General features: G+C 40.0%; 2 long non-coding RNA genes across 2 annotated transcripts in view; one reads left to right on the top strand and one right to left on the bottom strand.

Moving 5' to 3' along the window:
- LOC143660921 (uncharacterized) overlaps positions 1-17498 on the bottom strand; it is an 84071-nt gene that overhangs the window by 20117 nt on the left and 46456 nt on the right. The window lies entirely within an intron of this gene.
- On the top strand, positions 12764-15459 carry LOC143661581 (uncharacterized). Its single transcript, XR_013164702.1, has 3 exons — positions 12764-12920; positions 13147-13275; positions 15295-15459. It is a non-coding gene; the product is annotated as an uncharacterized LOC143661581 (long non-coding RNA).

Below are 17498 nucleotides of genomic sequence, written 5' to 3'. Positions count from 1 at the left end.
AGGGGGAAGAGGGAAATGAGACAAAATAAAGTTTCAGTGGCTGAGAGATTTTAAACAGAGTTGAGAGGTTATCCTGGAGGTTATTCTTATGCATTATATAGATATCCCTTTGTAGTGTGTGGTGTATTAGAGTGGCTGGAGGAAAGTACCTGAAACAGCTGAGCTATTTCCAGTAACCTTGATTCTTGAAGACGATTGTTTAAAGATATAACTTTTACAACATGACTATGTGATTGTGAAAACTTTGTGTCTGAGGCCCCTTTTATCTAGGATATGGACAGATAAGTGAAAAAAATATGGATAAAAAATAATAAATAAATAATATGAGGAATAAGTGGTAAAACAAATTGGCAGATGGAAATACTAGTGATCAATGAGAGGGACAAGTAAGAGGTGTGGGATATATGAGTTTTTTTTCTTTTTTCCTTTTATTTCTTTTTCTGGAGTGATGCAAATGTTCTGAAAAATGATCACAACTATGTGATGATATTGTGAGCCACTGGATTGCACACCATGTATGGACTGTATGTGTGTGAAGGTTTGTCAATAAAAATACTAAAAAAAAAAAAGAATCATCATAAAATGCCTCAAACTTTACTTATGGGAATTGGACTGTATCCAAAATGCAATGAGAAGGTGTCAAAGGGAGAGTGACATTATCAGACTTGCATTTTAGAGTTCTCACTCTAACTTGCATATAGACAACCAACTCCAGAAGATGAAGACTGGAGATCAGCCAAGATACTGCAATGCTTGTATTCCCTTTGCATGTTGATCACATTACCCTTTAATAGCAATCTTAATATTTAAAATTAAAGGTGCGTGCATAAATAAAAAGCTGCTATGTATCAGTAAGAAGAAGATGACCACACAGTAGCAAAAAGAGCAAAGTTCATGAAGAGACAATTCACAAAGAGGTAATACAAACGGCCAAGATACATAAGAAATGTTCTAATGAATAAAGAAATGAAAATTAAATCATAGGATCCCATTTTCCACCTGTCATACCAGCAAATAATTTTTTAAATGTTGTTGATGAAGTTCAGAGAAACTGCATTCTTATACACTGCCAGTGGAAGTTTATTTCTTGAAATGGAAAAAAAATACTTGATGTAAGACAAAAATTTAAAAATTGATAATATCTAGTATTACTGAAAGACCAGGAAAATGGACGTGGATTGCTGGCTGCAGTGAAAGAAGGGTGACCACAACCCAGGAGTCACACCCTTGCTGGGCCCAGATACTGATGCTGGATTGGCATACCTAAAGTTGGGAATAGAGGGAAGCACTTTGATTTAAGCATCAACTCCTGGAGTAACAATCACCAATACTCAGTGTGCCTGCAGCATTCACCGCAGGGGCAGACATCCCAAGTAGCTTTTTGAGCTGTGCTGCCTTTGGTAAAAATTTTCTCCAAGATATGACTCCCAGGGGTGTGGACCTTCCTGGCAACGTGGGACAGAAATCCTAGAATGAGCTGAGACTCGGCACCAAGGGATTGAGAAAAACCTTCTCTACCAAAACGGGGAAGAGAGAAATAAGACAAAATAAAGTGTCAATGGCTGAGACATTCCAAACAGAGTGGAGAGGTTATCCTGGAGGTTATTCTTACGCATTAAATAGATATCACATTGTTAGTTAAAAGGCGTAACAGAGAGGCTGGAGGGAACTGCCTGAAAATGTAGAGCTGTATTCCAGTAGCCATGTTTCTTGAAGATGATTGTATAATGATATAGCTTTCACAAGGTGACTGTGCGATTGTGAAAACCTTGTGTCTAATGCTTCTTTTATCTACCCTATGGACAGATGAGTAAAACATATGGGTTAAAAATAAATAAATAATAGGGGGAACAAATGTTTTAATAAATTTAGTAGATTGAAATGCTAGTAATCAATGAAAGGGTGGGGTAAGAGGTATGGTATATATGAATTTTTTTGTTTTCTTTTTATTTGTTTTTCTGAATTGACACAAATGTTCTAAAAATGATCATAATGATGAATATACAACTATGTGATGAAAAAAAGAATGTTCATATTGTATGTTGATTGGTTTTATTAATAAGAAAAAAGATTGTCTCCAAGAACGCTGTCCCATAAGCACAGGGCCGTTGAAGTGCCTCTCTTAGCTCTCTATTTTGCTGTTAACTAATTTTTCTATCTGGGATTTAGAAGCAATAAGGTCACTGTATATATCAATAGATATTTAAAAATAAATAGACTTGTTTTGATATATAAGTCCTCAATTGCTTGGAGAACAAATGATTTTATGCTGGGTTGGGGGCAGTTTTTTATAAGGTCTACACACTCTAAAGGAGTATAAATAGCCCCTATAACACTAAAGCCTGGCACATTAAGTGCCAGTAAATATTAATTACATAAATGAGCAAGGAAGCCAGGACAGCCCGGGCCGCATGCTGAACCCGACTCCTGACGAACTCAAGAGAGAGCATAAACTTGTAGCTGGCATGATTTAGGGACTCCAGAATAATCCAGTAAAATATTATCTCTCCCTAAGAGTCATAGCTAACTAAAAGTGTGTCACTCGTGACATGCATTTCTCAGATTTAAACATAGGATGGGGCATTTCTTATCCCCCAAAAAGGATCCGTCAGGAAAGAGGGTCAGAAGTTTAACAGCTTATCTAAACCACACAGCAAGCAACTGTCAGTACCAGCATCTAAACACAGCTCTACCCGAAAACCAAAGATGAAATGATTTTAGTGGTCTTCCAAGAAATCTTGGAGTCCCACCTTTCATGGAACTAGCTGCACAACTTATTTGACCCTCATCATTACAAGGTCTTGTCCTGTGTTGTTTTATGGTTTTGCATGTGTGCCTGACCATTCTCAACAACTAGATCTGAAGTGCTTGAAGGGCAAGTAGCCTCTCCTTGTACCACTCGCATTGACACAGAGACACAGAGTCCCAAAGCCCCAGGACTTGACAGGATGCTTTACACAAAGAAGACACTAAATAGGTGCTTATTGAATAATTCAATGCTAATAAAGATTTCTATGAGGTCCTTAAGGATCAAGCCTTGTTCATCACTAAATAAATGAATTCATCTTTGGGCAATAATTAGCTGGGGGAGAAAAGCATTTTAACTCTTTAAATATCATAGAGGAATTGACAGAAAAATAACAGAGACAGGGAAAAAAAGTGCTTCGTTGAAACCAAGGGTTAACATCTTTATTATGATGGTGTATTTGAGTGGCTAAAGGGAAGTACCTGAAATTGCAGAGCTGTGTTCCAGTAGCCTTGATTCTTGAAGATGATTGTATAATGATACAGCTTTTACAATGTGACTGTGTGATTATGAAACCCTTGTGTCTGATGCTCCCTTTATCTAGGGAATGGACAGACGAGTAAAAATTATGGATTAAAAGAATAAACAAATAATAGGGGGAACAAAGACGAAAATAAATTGGGTAGATGGAAATGCTAGTGGTCAATGAGAGGGAAGGGTTAGGGGTATGGTGTGTGTTAGTTTTTTCTTTTCTTTTCTTTTTCTGGAGTGATGCAAATGTTCTAAACAATGATCGTGGTGATGACTACACAACTATGTGATGACATTGTGAGCCACTGATTATACACCATGTATGGAATGTTGTATATTAAGAATGTTTTTATGTTCTTTTATCAATAAAAACATTTTTTTAATCTTTATTATGTAAAGAACTTGCACAAGTCAATAAGAAACACGCCAAGACCCCAATAGAGAAATGAAAACAGAGCACAAGCAGAACATTCCAAAAAGGAGAGGGGTTACAGCTAACTTTTTATGTGGGAAATTGTATAGTCTTTTCAGCAGTTAAATAAATGTAAATAAAAGCAGTAAGATCCTACTTTTCCATGCAAAACCACAATATTTTAACTCTTATTTTAATAATAATACCCAGTGTTCTTGAGGATGAGATATAGCATGCTGATGGAAATAGGTATTAAGAACCTTATAACTAAATATGTAAACCTTGGTTCAGTAATTCTACTGCTATAAACCTAAGTGTTCTAGCTTGCTAGCTTCTGGAATGCAACACACCAGAGAAGAACCAGCTTTTAATAGAAGGGGATTTATTTCATTAGTTCTTCAGAGGAAAGGCAGTTAACTTTCATCTGAGGTTCTTTCTTACATGGGAAGGCACAGGGTGATCTCTGCTGGCCTTCTCCCCAGGCCTCTGGGTTCCAATAACTTTCCCCGGGGTGGTTTCTTTCTGCATCTCCAAAGGCCTGAGCTGAGCTACGAGTGCTGAAATGAGGTATGCTGAGCTACTTGGGCTGTGTTACATCGAGTTTTCTCATTTAAACACAAGCCAATTAAATCAAACATCATTCATTGCAGCAGGCATGCCTCCTAGCCGACTGCAGATGTAATGAGCAACACATGAGGTTCATGTACCATTGGCTCATGCCAACAGCAACAAAACTAGGCACCTTCACCTGGCCAAGTTGACACCTGAACCTAAGTACCACACTAAACTTGGGAAATAATTCCAAATACAGAAGAGGGAGTAGGGCTAGTGACCAGGAGCACAGATTTTGTAGAAACAGATGCACCCAGGTTCAAATCGTGAGTGTATCATTTTTAGTTCAGTTACTTTGGGCAACATACTAACCTCCATGAGTCTTAATTTTCTCATTTGCAAAATGAATATAACACACCCACTAGGATAGCTATCTTTCTAACTGAAAATAACTGCTGGCAAGAATACAGAGAAATTGGAACCCACGTGCATTGTTAGAAGGAATTTAAAATGTATATTAGTATACTTCATACTTGTATACCAGTGTTCACAGAAGCATTATTCCCAAGAGCCAAAAGGTAAAAACAACTCAAATGTACATCAAAGATGAATGGATAAACAAAATGTGCCATACACATACAACAGAGCATTATTCACCTCGAAAAAGGAAATGGCATTCTGATATATGCTACAACATGGTTGAAACTTGATAACATTGTGCTAAGTGAAATAAGTCCATTACAAAGGTCAAATATTATATGTTTCTATTTATATGAACTATCTTGAATTAGCAAGTTCATAGAGAAAGACAGTAAATCACAATTCTGAGGGTGGGGAACGGGGGTTGGAGGTGTGGGGAGGGAGGAAAGAGTCATAATTGCTTCATAGGTACAGTGCTTCTGTTTGGGGTGATCAAAAAGTTTGAGTAATGGATGGTAGTGATGGCAGCACTACCCTGAATTATACATTTAGAAATGGCTAAAAATTGGAAATTTTATGCTATATGTATGTTACCACAATACATTTTTTAAGTGGATATAATCATAGTATTTCATCATAGGGTAGTTTACAGGATTAAATGAAAGAATGTTTGTAAAATGGCTGGCACAAAGCCAAGCACATAGAAAGGGTTCAATAAAAATTAACATTATTATTATTATTATCACAGATTTTTTAAAAAGCTTTATGCACAATTATATTCATCATAACATATTTATGTTAAAAAGGTAAGAACCTGAGTTTCAAAGTGTAGTTATACAATTCATTGAACAATAACATAGCCATTCAAGGACATAGTATGTTACCTCTAGATTTAGTGACTATGTTTGAAAGTTGGGACTTAAACTCTCTTTCTTCACCCTTGGGGTTCTTAATGCCTATAATAAGCCCACAGAGCTCCCCAGAACATCTTCCCCACACAAAATGCCCTAGAAAGTTCTTGCCCTTTGGCCAGGTCAGTGCTCAGGCCCCTCATCCCACCCCACTCCTAGCTGGAGGACTCCATCATAGATGACCCAAAACAATACCCTCAGGCTCCAAAACTGTTTAGAAAACACAAAAGTTGAAAGAAAAGTACTGTCATAGTTCCATTCTGCAAAGACAACCATAATTAGCAGTTGTTTTATTTATTCCAGGATTCTCATCTATGTACAGAGTCTTTTTGCGGAGATATTGTTGCAGCATATAAAAGCCCTGTATCTCCAACCCCAAAATGAGAGATAACCTCATCCTGGCAGGACAAGATGTGTCCAATCAGCTGCCCCATCCTGAACCTCCATGGATCTTAAGGAAATCCCATAAAATCTGCGACAATCTGCCTCCTTCAATCCTAACAGGCCCCATGTGGCAAAATGTGCCAAAGAAATGGAAGCATCTCTCCCTGGTGGCCCTGGATTGACAGGAGTCCCCTCTTTCACAGTATCAGATGATTCTGCCTCTCTTCACAGAACAAATACTTGTCACATGGACATCCATTTCATCCATGGCCCCACTGCAATTTTTTTTGGGGGGGGTGCATAATCTGGGAATCGAACCTGGGTCTCCCGCATGGAAGGCGAGCATTCTACCCCTGAACCACCCGTGCACCCCCACCCCTACTGTATTTTTTAAACTAAATTTAGGGTTAATTGATGAGATTAAACCAAGACACCATGAAAAGTGGACTGTTCTTACTCCTCTTTGTTTGGAGGCTACTTTATTAACCTCCCCTGCAAAATTGAGACAGTTGATCCTTGAATATCTTAAAAATGGAGATAACATAATTTAATAGGGTGAAAACTACTCTAGGAGATGGCCACTGGTTAACTCCATTATCTTCTTTGGTAATCTTTTGGTTGTTCACAATTGTCAGTTTCTTTCTAATAAATGAGGTGGCATCCACTATTTAGAGGTGGGTACAGGCTATAGAAATTTCCCCTTGTCATTTGATTACAATGAAATTAAATCTCAGATGTAATTCTGCCATTCATTCATTTAGCAAGCAGGCCCCAAAATGGTCATACAACCTCGTCTGCAAGCTTGGAGAAGTCCCAGCTTTTGGCCCTTGTCGGAACTGTTAGGTTCACCAAAGGCAAACAACAATAATCTGGTAGCAAGTTTCAGCTGACCTTAAAATCGGATTCAAGAGATCTGAATTCTCGCATCACTGACTGGGCAAAGAACTATCTCTGAACTAAGCCTCAGGCACCATTTTGAAAGGTACAGCCGGATTCTTCTGCCCTGCTTATGCAATGGTGGAGGACCTCGCCAATATTTCTGGCCAATTCACAGGTCTTAAAAACCATTTTTTTTTTTTGCATGCCTGGGTGGTTCAGTGGTAGAATGCTCGCCTTCCAGGCAGGAGACCCGGGTTCGATTCCCAGACCATGCATCCAAAAAAAAAATATTTAAATCCATTTTTTTTTCAACTGCAAAAAATAAAGCCACTAGTGTGCGTTAAATATAAAGATAGCTGTAGCCCACTTCTGGAGTGTGGGCACCTAATTAGAAGCTTTCAAAAAACTAACAAGCAGCCCTGAAATGTAAGTGCCTTCTTAGGATAACCAATAATCTGTAGGGAATAGATCAAAATAGATTAACATACAAACACAAAATACAAATCATATACAGCACGAGTTCACATGTGTGCATGTGTACATACATATGTAAAAATGCATTATGTAATATATACACATATATATTCATATACATAAAATCAGGTTGTATATGTTAAAGTACTCTAAAGTAAATTACAGGCAACACAACACTCCTATTAGAATGAAAAACTAAAAGGCTTAAAACTCCAGAAAAAAAAAAGGAGGTAGATAGGAAAAACTTAAATATCTCATTTCATTTTTAGGGATGAATTTTAAACTCATTTCACTTGACATAAACCTGAATACATTAGACACATAGGAATATAATCCCACTATTAGTATAATCACTTACATCTGTCAAATGTGCCCTGATGTACAATATGCTTTCTTTTACTCCAGAGAATCCCAAAGAAACAAAACTTTAGTTGAAATTGCAAAGCAAAGAAAAATTGCAAAGAAACAGAATCAGCCAGTATTGAATTCTGAAAAGAAAAAAAAAAATGTTGATACCCTCAAGCATTTCATAGGCCAAATAATTACAATCCCATAGAATGGATGCTGCAGTGGAGAAACAAACAAGCTCAAGAGAAGAATGAGGGAGCAGCCATAGGTGCCTGGAAAGTCAGGGTAAAAAATTCCAAGGGCCACATCTACTGGGATTTGTACGAGATGAAGCCTGCCTGGCAGAGACAAGGATGTTCATGGCTGAGCCTGGACTCCCTCATTTGTCAAACAGGAGGGATGAGTCCCTATTTCTCAAAGGAGTGAGAATTTTATTTTAATTATGTATGTAGACCCTGGCACATGGTACACATTTGCAGAAATCCATCTTATAAAACTAGGATGTATACTTTAAAGGGCTCCACAGAAGGCTTCAGAAGCCTGAACCCTGGCCTCAGCCCTGACCCGAGCTAGCTGTGTGATGTTGGGTAAGTCTCTTTCCCTCTCTGTTCCTTCGTTCCCATGCACCTAAAATAAAGTTAGCAAAACTGTTCTGCCACCTCTCATGAGGTTCAAGTGAGAGCAAAGAAAGGAAAGTACTTTGAACATAATTAAACACTCTGAAACTATAATGCACTATTTTCATCAAAAATAGAAGATACTTTCCTGACTCTAAATAAGCTAGAAGGGGAAATTCAGGAGGTTGGGGTGGAAGAAAAAGAATTAAAAAAAAAAACCTGAGAGGCTTCTGGGTCAAACCTCACCCTTCCAATCCCTTCCGTTTGGCATGGTGCTCTCAGCTCTTAAATGAGCCATGAAAAAACTTAGGCAAGTCTAAATGTGTCCCTTTGTATCTGGGGCTGAATGGAGGGTCTCTCTCCACTGAAGCTCTGGCTTTGAACATGGCCATACGGCAAGGCATGTGAAGAACACCTGGAAGCTGAGAACAGCTTGGAAGGAACTAGGGGCCTCAGTTCTACAACCACATTCTACCAAAAACCTAAAAGTGTCTGGAAAAGGATTCCCACCCAGAACCTCTAAAGTTCTCTCTGCCCATACCTTGATTTAACACTGGTGAGACTCAGCAGAAAACCTGCTGAGCCACACTGGGATAGAACTTCTGTCCCACAGAAACTCTGAGCTAATGAATGAGTGTTCTTTTATGTCACTAAAAAAAAAAATAAGAAGTACCAGGGAGGGCTCTCCAGGGTAAAGAGTCAAAGGTGGTGCCCCATGCCACTTAGTCCCTTAATCCTCACTTTATGCCCAACTTAAAAACCTTCAAAGTGGATCTTTGATCAGAAGGAAAATGTTGTATACTTGAAAGACTGCTTTTCAGGAACAGTTGGTGATTCCCCAAGGGGCAACCGTTTTGAAGTATTCCCAGGAATGGCAGAGATTTTTGGGTTTCAGTGTCGGCATCATGATTACTTGCTCTGGGCTCTGGCAGGTACCCTGCACCTGGCTGGCCTTGCAGCTCATTTAAAGATGAATAGATGCTTGAAAAGAGGAAGTTGAGCCAAGTCTCAACAAAGTGTTTGAAACTGGCTCTCCCTTATCCAGGTGCATGAGTAACAACTACCATTTCTTCTCAATATGAGGCCACTGCTGACTGTTCACTCATGTAGCAAGCATGTATTGGGTACCTACTGTATGCTGGGTACTGTATGGTAGGCACTGAATCACCAACAATGAATCAGATGGTCCTGACCCTCAGAGAGTTCAGAATCTACTTAGGGAAGATGAGAGGAAAGAGAAGATGATAAGCATCATTATGAAGGCTCCAAGGAGAGCCTGGGGAGGCCAGTCTAACCCAAACCACAGGAGGGGCAGTCCAGTTTGGCCGGGGCCATACTTCTCAAACTGCGCCTATAAATCACCTGGGGGTCTTGTTCAATGCAGATTCTGACTCAGCAGGTCTGCAGTGGGGCCTGTGATCCTGCATTTCTCACAAGCTCCCAGGTGATGCTGAGGATGCTGCTGGTGCACAGACCACTTTGAGTAGTAAAGACCACAGAGGACACTGACGCCAGAGCTGAGCCTTGAAGAACGAGTCGAGTCACAGGCAGCCTGGTGGCCGAGGCACAAAGACCAGGGGTGTGGAGACGCCAGGTGCTTCCATTTGACTTGGTGGGAAGCGGGAGGTCAGGTGGGAGAGGAAGACAATGGCAAAGACGCACAGGGCTTTTTGTGACCTGCTGTGCATGTGGACATTATTCAAAGGACCGGGGGACCATTAAAAGACTGTTGAGCTGAGGAGTAATATGGTCAGGTGGCATTTTTAATAGATATCTCAGCCAAAAGTAGAGGAACTGGGCCACCAGGGGTTAAGACTGGAGGTAGTCAGGCCAGTAAGTAGGTGGTGGTTGCAGGACAGAGCCTTGGGTAGAGATCTCAGCAGATATCCAGGAGATACCATCAAGAGGACTGGGAAGTTGGCGGGCCGCGGTGGCTCAGCGGGCAAAGTGCTTGCCTGCTATGCCGGAGGACCTCGGTTCGATTCCCGGCCCCAGCCCATGTAACAAAAACGGAGAAACAGAATACAATAAAACAAGAAAATGTTTAAAAATGTTTCCCTTCTATCCTTCCTTCCTTCTCTCTGTCTTTCCTTTAAAAAAAAAAAAAAAAAAAAAAAAGAGGACTGGGAAGCCATCATTTCTCCATAGCTTCAAATTAACCTTCCCAAAAGTTCATTCATTTTATCCAGTAGCTCTTCAATGCCCTTAATGTAATTTGGAAACTCTGTCTGGCTTTCACGACATTCTACATTCAGTTTCACCGTATCTACCCACTACCTCCCCACCATAACCCACTGTGAATGCCTGTCTGCTGCCCTCCTGCTGATTCACCTTCCAGGCTGAGGCCACCTCCATGCTTCACACACTCTGTTCTGCTACCTGGGGTCCACCTGGCTCCTCCCCACCTGCCCACATTCCACTCTTGCTTCCAGGTCCAACTATCGTGTGCGACCTCCTTGGTTAAGCTTCATAGACTGCCCCAGCCCCACTGATCTGCCTAATGGTCTGTCTGCTCATTCTATTTGTACATAATCCCGGAGCGCCTGATGCTTCTTTTATTTCCCTTTGCTTTTAATGAAATAGCTCATCCTTCAGAACTGTGCCTAAAGCATGTATGTATGAGTTAAACAAGAATAATAATAAAAGAAAATCTGTATCCACCACTTAGGATAAGCAACAGACATTACCAAATCTCTGAAGCTCTTGCGGCTCCTCCTTAGCAGCCTCATGTCTTTTACTCATGTGTTTTACTCTCCTAACTAGATAACCCAAAATAACACCTGAAGATCAAGGACACTGCTACACCTTTTGTTTCCTCCACAGCTCTACAGCTGTTGTCAGAGAACTTCCCGTAATGAATATTTGGGCATACAACCAGCCAGCATGAATGTACCTGTGGGAAAATAGGACAGACTACTTAAAATTGGGTCTTCCCAGAATAATCTGGGGCTCAGAGTGACTCTCCCCAGAGCATTTAGCCAACAGTCCACCACAAGACAAGCCCTCAGTGACTATTTATTTAATTGAATTCTGGATTCACTTCATCTAGCAGCTATAACATAAGAGTCTGGCCAATTTCAGACATAAAACCCACTGTACTAAACAAATGGTTTCCAAAGCAAGATTCAACCACAGCACCCCCAACCCCCAGAGCTGTGCATTTAAATCTACCATGGCATAAGAAGAAATATCAGACTTTTCATTGATACTTGTTTTTTTCTCACCCTTCTGAAATTTCTAAATTTTGTACGCCACACCTACTTACACCTAACTGCCTTACAAAAATGAACAGGAGGAAAACAAAATGAAAGACTCAAGGTGGAGTCTCCCCTAGGACTCATTCATTCATCCATTCATCCATTCATCCACCCCAAAATATATTTCTCGTTCTCATATGTACCATGTTCTGTTACCTAAACTATATCAGGCAGAAGCAGTTAAGCAGGCATCCTTTGAAAACTGGTCATGCCCTGCCTTGTCCCACAGTCCGCAGGATTCAAGCTGCCAGCATGTAACAAGGAGTTTCCCAGAGTGAGCAAAAACACATCCTAAAAGGATGCAGATGAAAGAGATAAGCCCCGGCTCCATCTTGGTCCAGCCACAAACACTTTTCATGTCAGTCTGAGCTCATAGCAACTACTTAACATGGTTGTTTTACTCATACCTGGCTTCTCCACCAGTGGAGAAGGGAGCTGCCTTCTGGACAAGGGACATAGGTCGATGCTCATGCCTCCCAGTGTTGCCTCCCCACCTGCTCCTAGAGGCTTGAAATTGCTCTCCAAAGGAGAAAGTCCTGAAGGTAGGATAAGGATATGATTTTAATGCCTTTGTAATGAGAAAAAGTAGCCTATTGATGAATTTTGACTAATTTGTAAATGACCTATATCCAAGACTCTCTGGGGAGCCAGTTATGATGGAGGGAGCAATGGAAAAGACGACATCTGCAGAGAACCAGCCTCTTAGTACCTACAGATGAAGTGGGAAGTTCCCATGGATGGAAAACAGTCCTGGAAAGGAGACACCAGACCACTGGGCCAGGACAGGTAACTTGAACTTTCCACTGTTGCAAAGGGCTAATCTGGGCCGAGTACTGCCCACTGACCTCAAAGACTTAATACAGAGCAGGCTTATGCTGTAAGGAAGCACAGAAAAAGTACCAGCACCTTACAGAAAGACACAGACTCCAGGAGGTTAGCATGATTCAGGACGGACTAGATTCCCAGGCTTCTGACTTCAGGTTCAATGACCCTTCAGCAAACCTGGTGACAGAAGGTAGATGTACAAAATGAGACTTAAAAACTCCACACAGCACTCTCCAATTTGCACAACGAGGCTCAATTCCATGCTTTAAATGCTTTTAGCCACTTAGCTACATTTCTCCCCTCTGGGTTTCTGTTTAACATCCTTAGCACTTTTCAGAATGTTGCCAAAGGCAAGACCCCAGAGATGAACCTCAAAATAATATACCATTGTTTTGCTGGATAAAATGAGACAAAGAAACTGACTTCACTTATATACTGCAATACTTGAGGCTAAATGCCCTATGACAATTTGGGGGAGAGATACAAAACAGCAATATTTAAATGTACTTTCTTGCTTCCCAAGGATGAGAAATTAAGACAGCCAAGTAGTTATATTGAATCCAGGTACAAATTCAGTTGACTAAGTTAATCAGCAATCTACAAAAGAATAGTCAGTTCAATAACGAGTTTCTTTAAAGATTTTATTTCATTTTAAACAATTCCAAAAAAAAAAAACAACTGTCAAAGAAACCCAAGTCATGACCTCTATTCTAAATATGTAGAGATTACTATTTTAATACATTGACTTTTGAAAGCAAACATATATATATAAATAAAACATTTATTTCAGGGCTGAAATTCAAATGTGAACATCTGAAATGAAACTGGTTTGTAAATTGTATGGCAATTCTCTCTCCAGCCAACACAACAAGCAAACTCACCACCCTTCCCCTGTCTACGTGGGACATGACTCCCAGAGGTGAGGACAGAAATTCTAGAATGAGCTAAGTCTCAGCATCAAGGGATGGAGAAAACCCCCAAAATGAGCTGAGATTCAGCATCAGGGGATTGAGAAAACCTTCTAGACCAAAAGGGGGAAGAGTGAAATGAGACAAAATAAAATGTCAGTGGCTGAGAGATTCCAAACAGAGTCGAGAGGTTATCCTGGAGGTTAGTCTTACGCATTAAGTAGATATCACCTTGTTAGTCAAGATGTAGTGGAGAGGCTGGAGGGAACTGCCTGAAAATGTAGAGCTGTGTTCCAGTAGCCATGTTTCTTGAGGATGATTGTATAACAATATAGCTTTCACAGTGTGACTGTGTGATTGTGAAAACCTTGTGTCTGATGCGCCTTTTATCTACCTTATCAACAGACGAGTAAAACATATGGATTAAAGATGAATAATGGGGGAACAAATGTTAAAATAAATTTAGAGTGAAATGCTGGTGATCGGTGAGGGGGAGGGGTGGGGCATATGGTATATATGAATTTTTTTCTGTTTTCTTTTTATTTCTTTTTCTGAATAGATGCAAATGTTCCAAGAAGTGATCATGATGATGAATATGCAACTATGTAATGATATTGTGAATTACTGATTATATATGTAGAATGGAATGATCAAAAGTTATGAATATTTGCATTTATTTGGTGTTTTTGGTATTTAAAAAAAAATTTTTTTAATGCATGGCAATATGTGCGTGTATATATAGATATACATACATTGACATATACATACATTGACATATACATGTATATACATACATGCACATACACACATTTTAGGTAGACCTGTATATAGGATGCTGTGCATAGATATTAAGCATCTTTGTCCTAATTGTCACAAGGTTTTCCTATAAAACCTGGTATATATGTGGTTGTGCTTTTAGTCAAATTCTTGCTCGTTTTAATAAATAAGTGTCTGTAGATTATAATCTAAATTCATATTAAAATAACACACACACACACACACACACTTGGCATCAGGATAATTTTCCTCAAAGGAACAGCTACTCTTTAATTCTGAAAATTTCAAGACATCCAGAATCACTTTCCCTAAGCAACTATGGTTTTACAAAATGCTGTCAAGACCATCGCAAAGTTTTACTGCCCAGACAGAGCTAAATGCCTGGAGCTTTTGTCGGTGATTTATTATTTACTCTGGAGGTAAGTCACTAAGCAAGATTTATTCCATAAGAACAGAGACATCCATAATAGTACAATATATGTGTGATGGGGAGGGTGATTTTTTTTTAACCATTCTTCAATAAAGTTTGTTCTCTTTAATCAGAAAATTACATGTGCATGCAAACGCTTACCCTTATGTGAAATAAAGTGCAACACTATGCATTTTACTAGCCAGTTTTGATTCAAACATTTTCATTTGAATCAGTTCTGAGAAATTTCAGTATATTTTAATAGTAAAAACAGCCAGAGAACAATATCAAAGTCCATTGGTAAGAATCCATTGGGTATCTGCTTTACTTGCACAGTGCTTTTATTTACCAGGTAGTTGCTCCATTACACTAACATGGCCTAATTCTCACATTCATACCATCTCAGTGAGATTCCAGATTCCTAAGATAAAGAGAGCACGAATAACGCATATTTGCCAACTTCGGTTTTCAGAAATGATAACAAGTACTAGGAACCAATTACCGGCCTACTTCGCCCTCTAGCGACCAAAACTATTATTGCTTTTGCAAAAGGTAGTTGGGGAGCTGGGAGCAGTGAAAAGTGGCTGGCCCCCCATTTCAGCAATCTGTTCCCCACCATATCTACAGCCATCCAGCTACCCTTTCACCAGGCACAGAAAAGAATTCACTGGGTATCTGCTTTCATTCATGATAAGGTGGCTGAGACTTACAACATTGCTTCTTCCCAGGGTGGATGCATTTTAACAAAAGTACTTGAGAGAAGGCTATGCCACTTAACCCAAAAGAATTTCCAATGGTAGAAATTTAAGAGAAAGATTTTTTCCAGTTTTTGTTTTTTTTATAGGTGCCTTTGAAGAAACATCAAATCTGCCTCGATTTCTTTACTAAATCGTTGCCTTTGCTGTAATCAGGCTGAAGGGTGGAAAAGTCAGCAGAGGACTCAAGAAAAGGTTCCATTTCGCAGACTTCATGCCTCCATGCTCAGCTGGTCCCCTCCCTGCACCAGGCTAGAAGGTATGGCTCTGGGGTGGCCAGCGTGCCCAGGAGGGCAGCTCACCCTGCAGACACAGAAGGAGTGGGAACATGAGTCAGGAATGTTCTGGTTGGACTCCAACTGCCCTCCCACAGCTACCAACAGGATTCCCTGATACAGTTCTCATCAGGTCAGGGAGTTTTTCAGGCAGACAGCCAATCCCCAAGGTGGTTTTAGATTGGGGGAGGCAGTGTTTGAGCACAGGGAGTTAGACTAGGAGGCAGGATCTAGGAAGTTTTACAGAGGCCCCAGGCAATGTTTCGAAACTCTGATGGAGGCTGATTAGTAATCGAGCCCCTCCTCCATGACTGAAGTTACCGCCATGCCACCCTGCAAGGAGGAATGCTAGAGAGCCATCCCTACCATCAGTAATCCTGTCCAACCCAGACATTATAGTAAAGGAAATGGAAAGAATACAGAGAGTGCAAGGGACACTTTACTGTGCTGGTATAATTTGCTGAGAAGCCACTGCAGCTTCCAACCTACCATCCCAGCTCCCACAGATACGACGTCCAAGGGGGCAGAAGCTAGTGGAACGGGACTGGCGGCTGGGGAGCAGAGTTCTGATTGTAATGCATAGTTTCAATGGTTCTGTAGTAGTGTGCTAAGGATGGAATTTGGTTTCAGGCAAACTTAAATTCCAGTCCCAGCTCTGCCACCAGCTACCTGTGAGCAACCTTGGACAACTTCTCCGCCATCCTTCAGTTGTCAAATCAAAGGTTATACTCTTAGGGAAGTCCTCTCTCACCTAGCTCACTAGATCAGATCCCATGCTTACAAATCTCACAATCTCTTGTCATTTTTATTCATAGCACACATCACAGCATGTAATTTCATATTGTATTTGTGGAATGATTTGTCTGACTTATTTTTGATCTACTGGACTCTAAGCTCAGAGAGGGCAGGAATCATAGCTCTGTCATTCACCATCTTATCCCAGTCCTAGCACATAAAATACACTCAATTACAACTTGAGAAATGAATGAATTACACTAGCCTTTGTCATAAAAAAAGGGGGGGGACAATAATACCTTCCTTGTAGGCTTGGTATGAATTAAATGAAACAACACATTCGTGAAATTTCCTCCCTCTATTTGACACAGAATAAATGCTCGAAGGAGAGCAATTCCTTTTCCACTACATCTTTGGAAACCCACCATATGTGGGTATTGTCCCTGACCACCAGAGGTGCTCCTGAGCAGTGAAATAAGCCGAAACAGAAAACTGGAGATCTGAATAATCCACAACTTCCATCACCAGTACCTGAATAATCAAAACTAGCTGGCACATTACAATTAATCGCCTCTACTCTCTAGATGTCCCTTGATAGTAGGAAAAGTTATCTCCAGCTTCACTTTCCTTTCCATCCCAGATAGAGAGTAGCCAGAGGGACTGTAAATCCATTCCTAACATTTTCAGTTGTTTGAGTTATGTTCAACCAGAATTAAGAAGGTGACTTTAAAAACATGAAGGAGAACTAAAGGTTGCACTTCCCAGATCAGAGTACAGGTGTAAAATGAAACTGAACTTTTAATATGAAGCTGCTCTGGAGGAAAAAGTACTAAGAATATTTTTATGGAATACTTGCATTATGGGTAAGTTTTTAAATCCAGGGTTCAACTTGCATGACACTGATGCATAACTCTACCACTTAGTGACATTTATAACTCTGTAACAATACGGTTTGTATAAATTACTGCTGAGGCTTAACATTTCTGATGATGATATATAGAATAAAGTGATGTCATAATGGGGAAGTTTGTAAGTTACGATCTGTCTTGTTTCTTTAAATAAGAGGATTTCTGGAGACAATTGCCTTGATGAATATAAACTCAAATGAACCTTGAGTCTCTTCAATTATTCTTATTTAGAATTCATTTTCCTTTGAACTTTCATTTAACTCAAAGCACAATCGTTCCATTATAAATCAAATGCGAGCTTGTCTTTCCTGCAATAACAAGTGTGCTTTAAATAATGAAGCAACACCTATGATCATAAAAGATAATGTTTCAATG

Source organism: Tamandua tetradactyla, chromosome 17, assembly GCF_023851605.1.
Source record: "Tamandua tetradactyla isolate mTamTet1 chromosome 17, mTamTet1.pri, whole genome shotgun sequence".
Lineage (NCBI taxonomy): Eukaryota > Metazoa > Chordata > Mammalia > Pilosa > Myrmecophagidae > Tamandua > Tamandua tetradactyla.
This window is presented reverse-complemented; position numbering and strand designations above follow the sequence as displayed.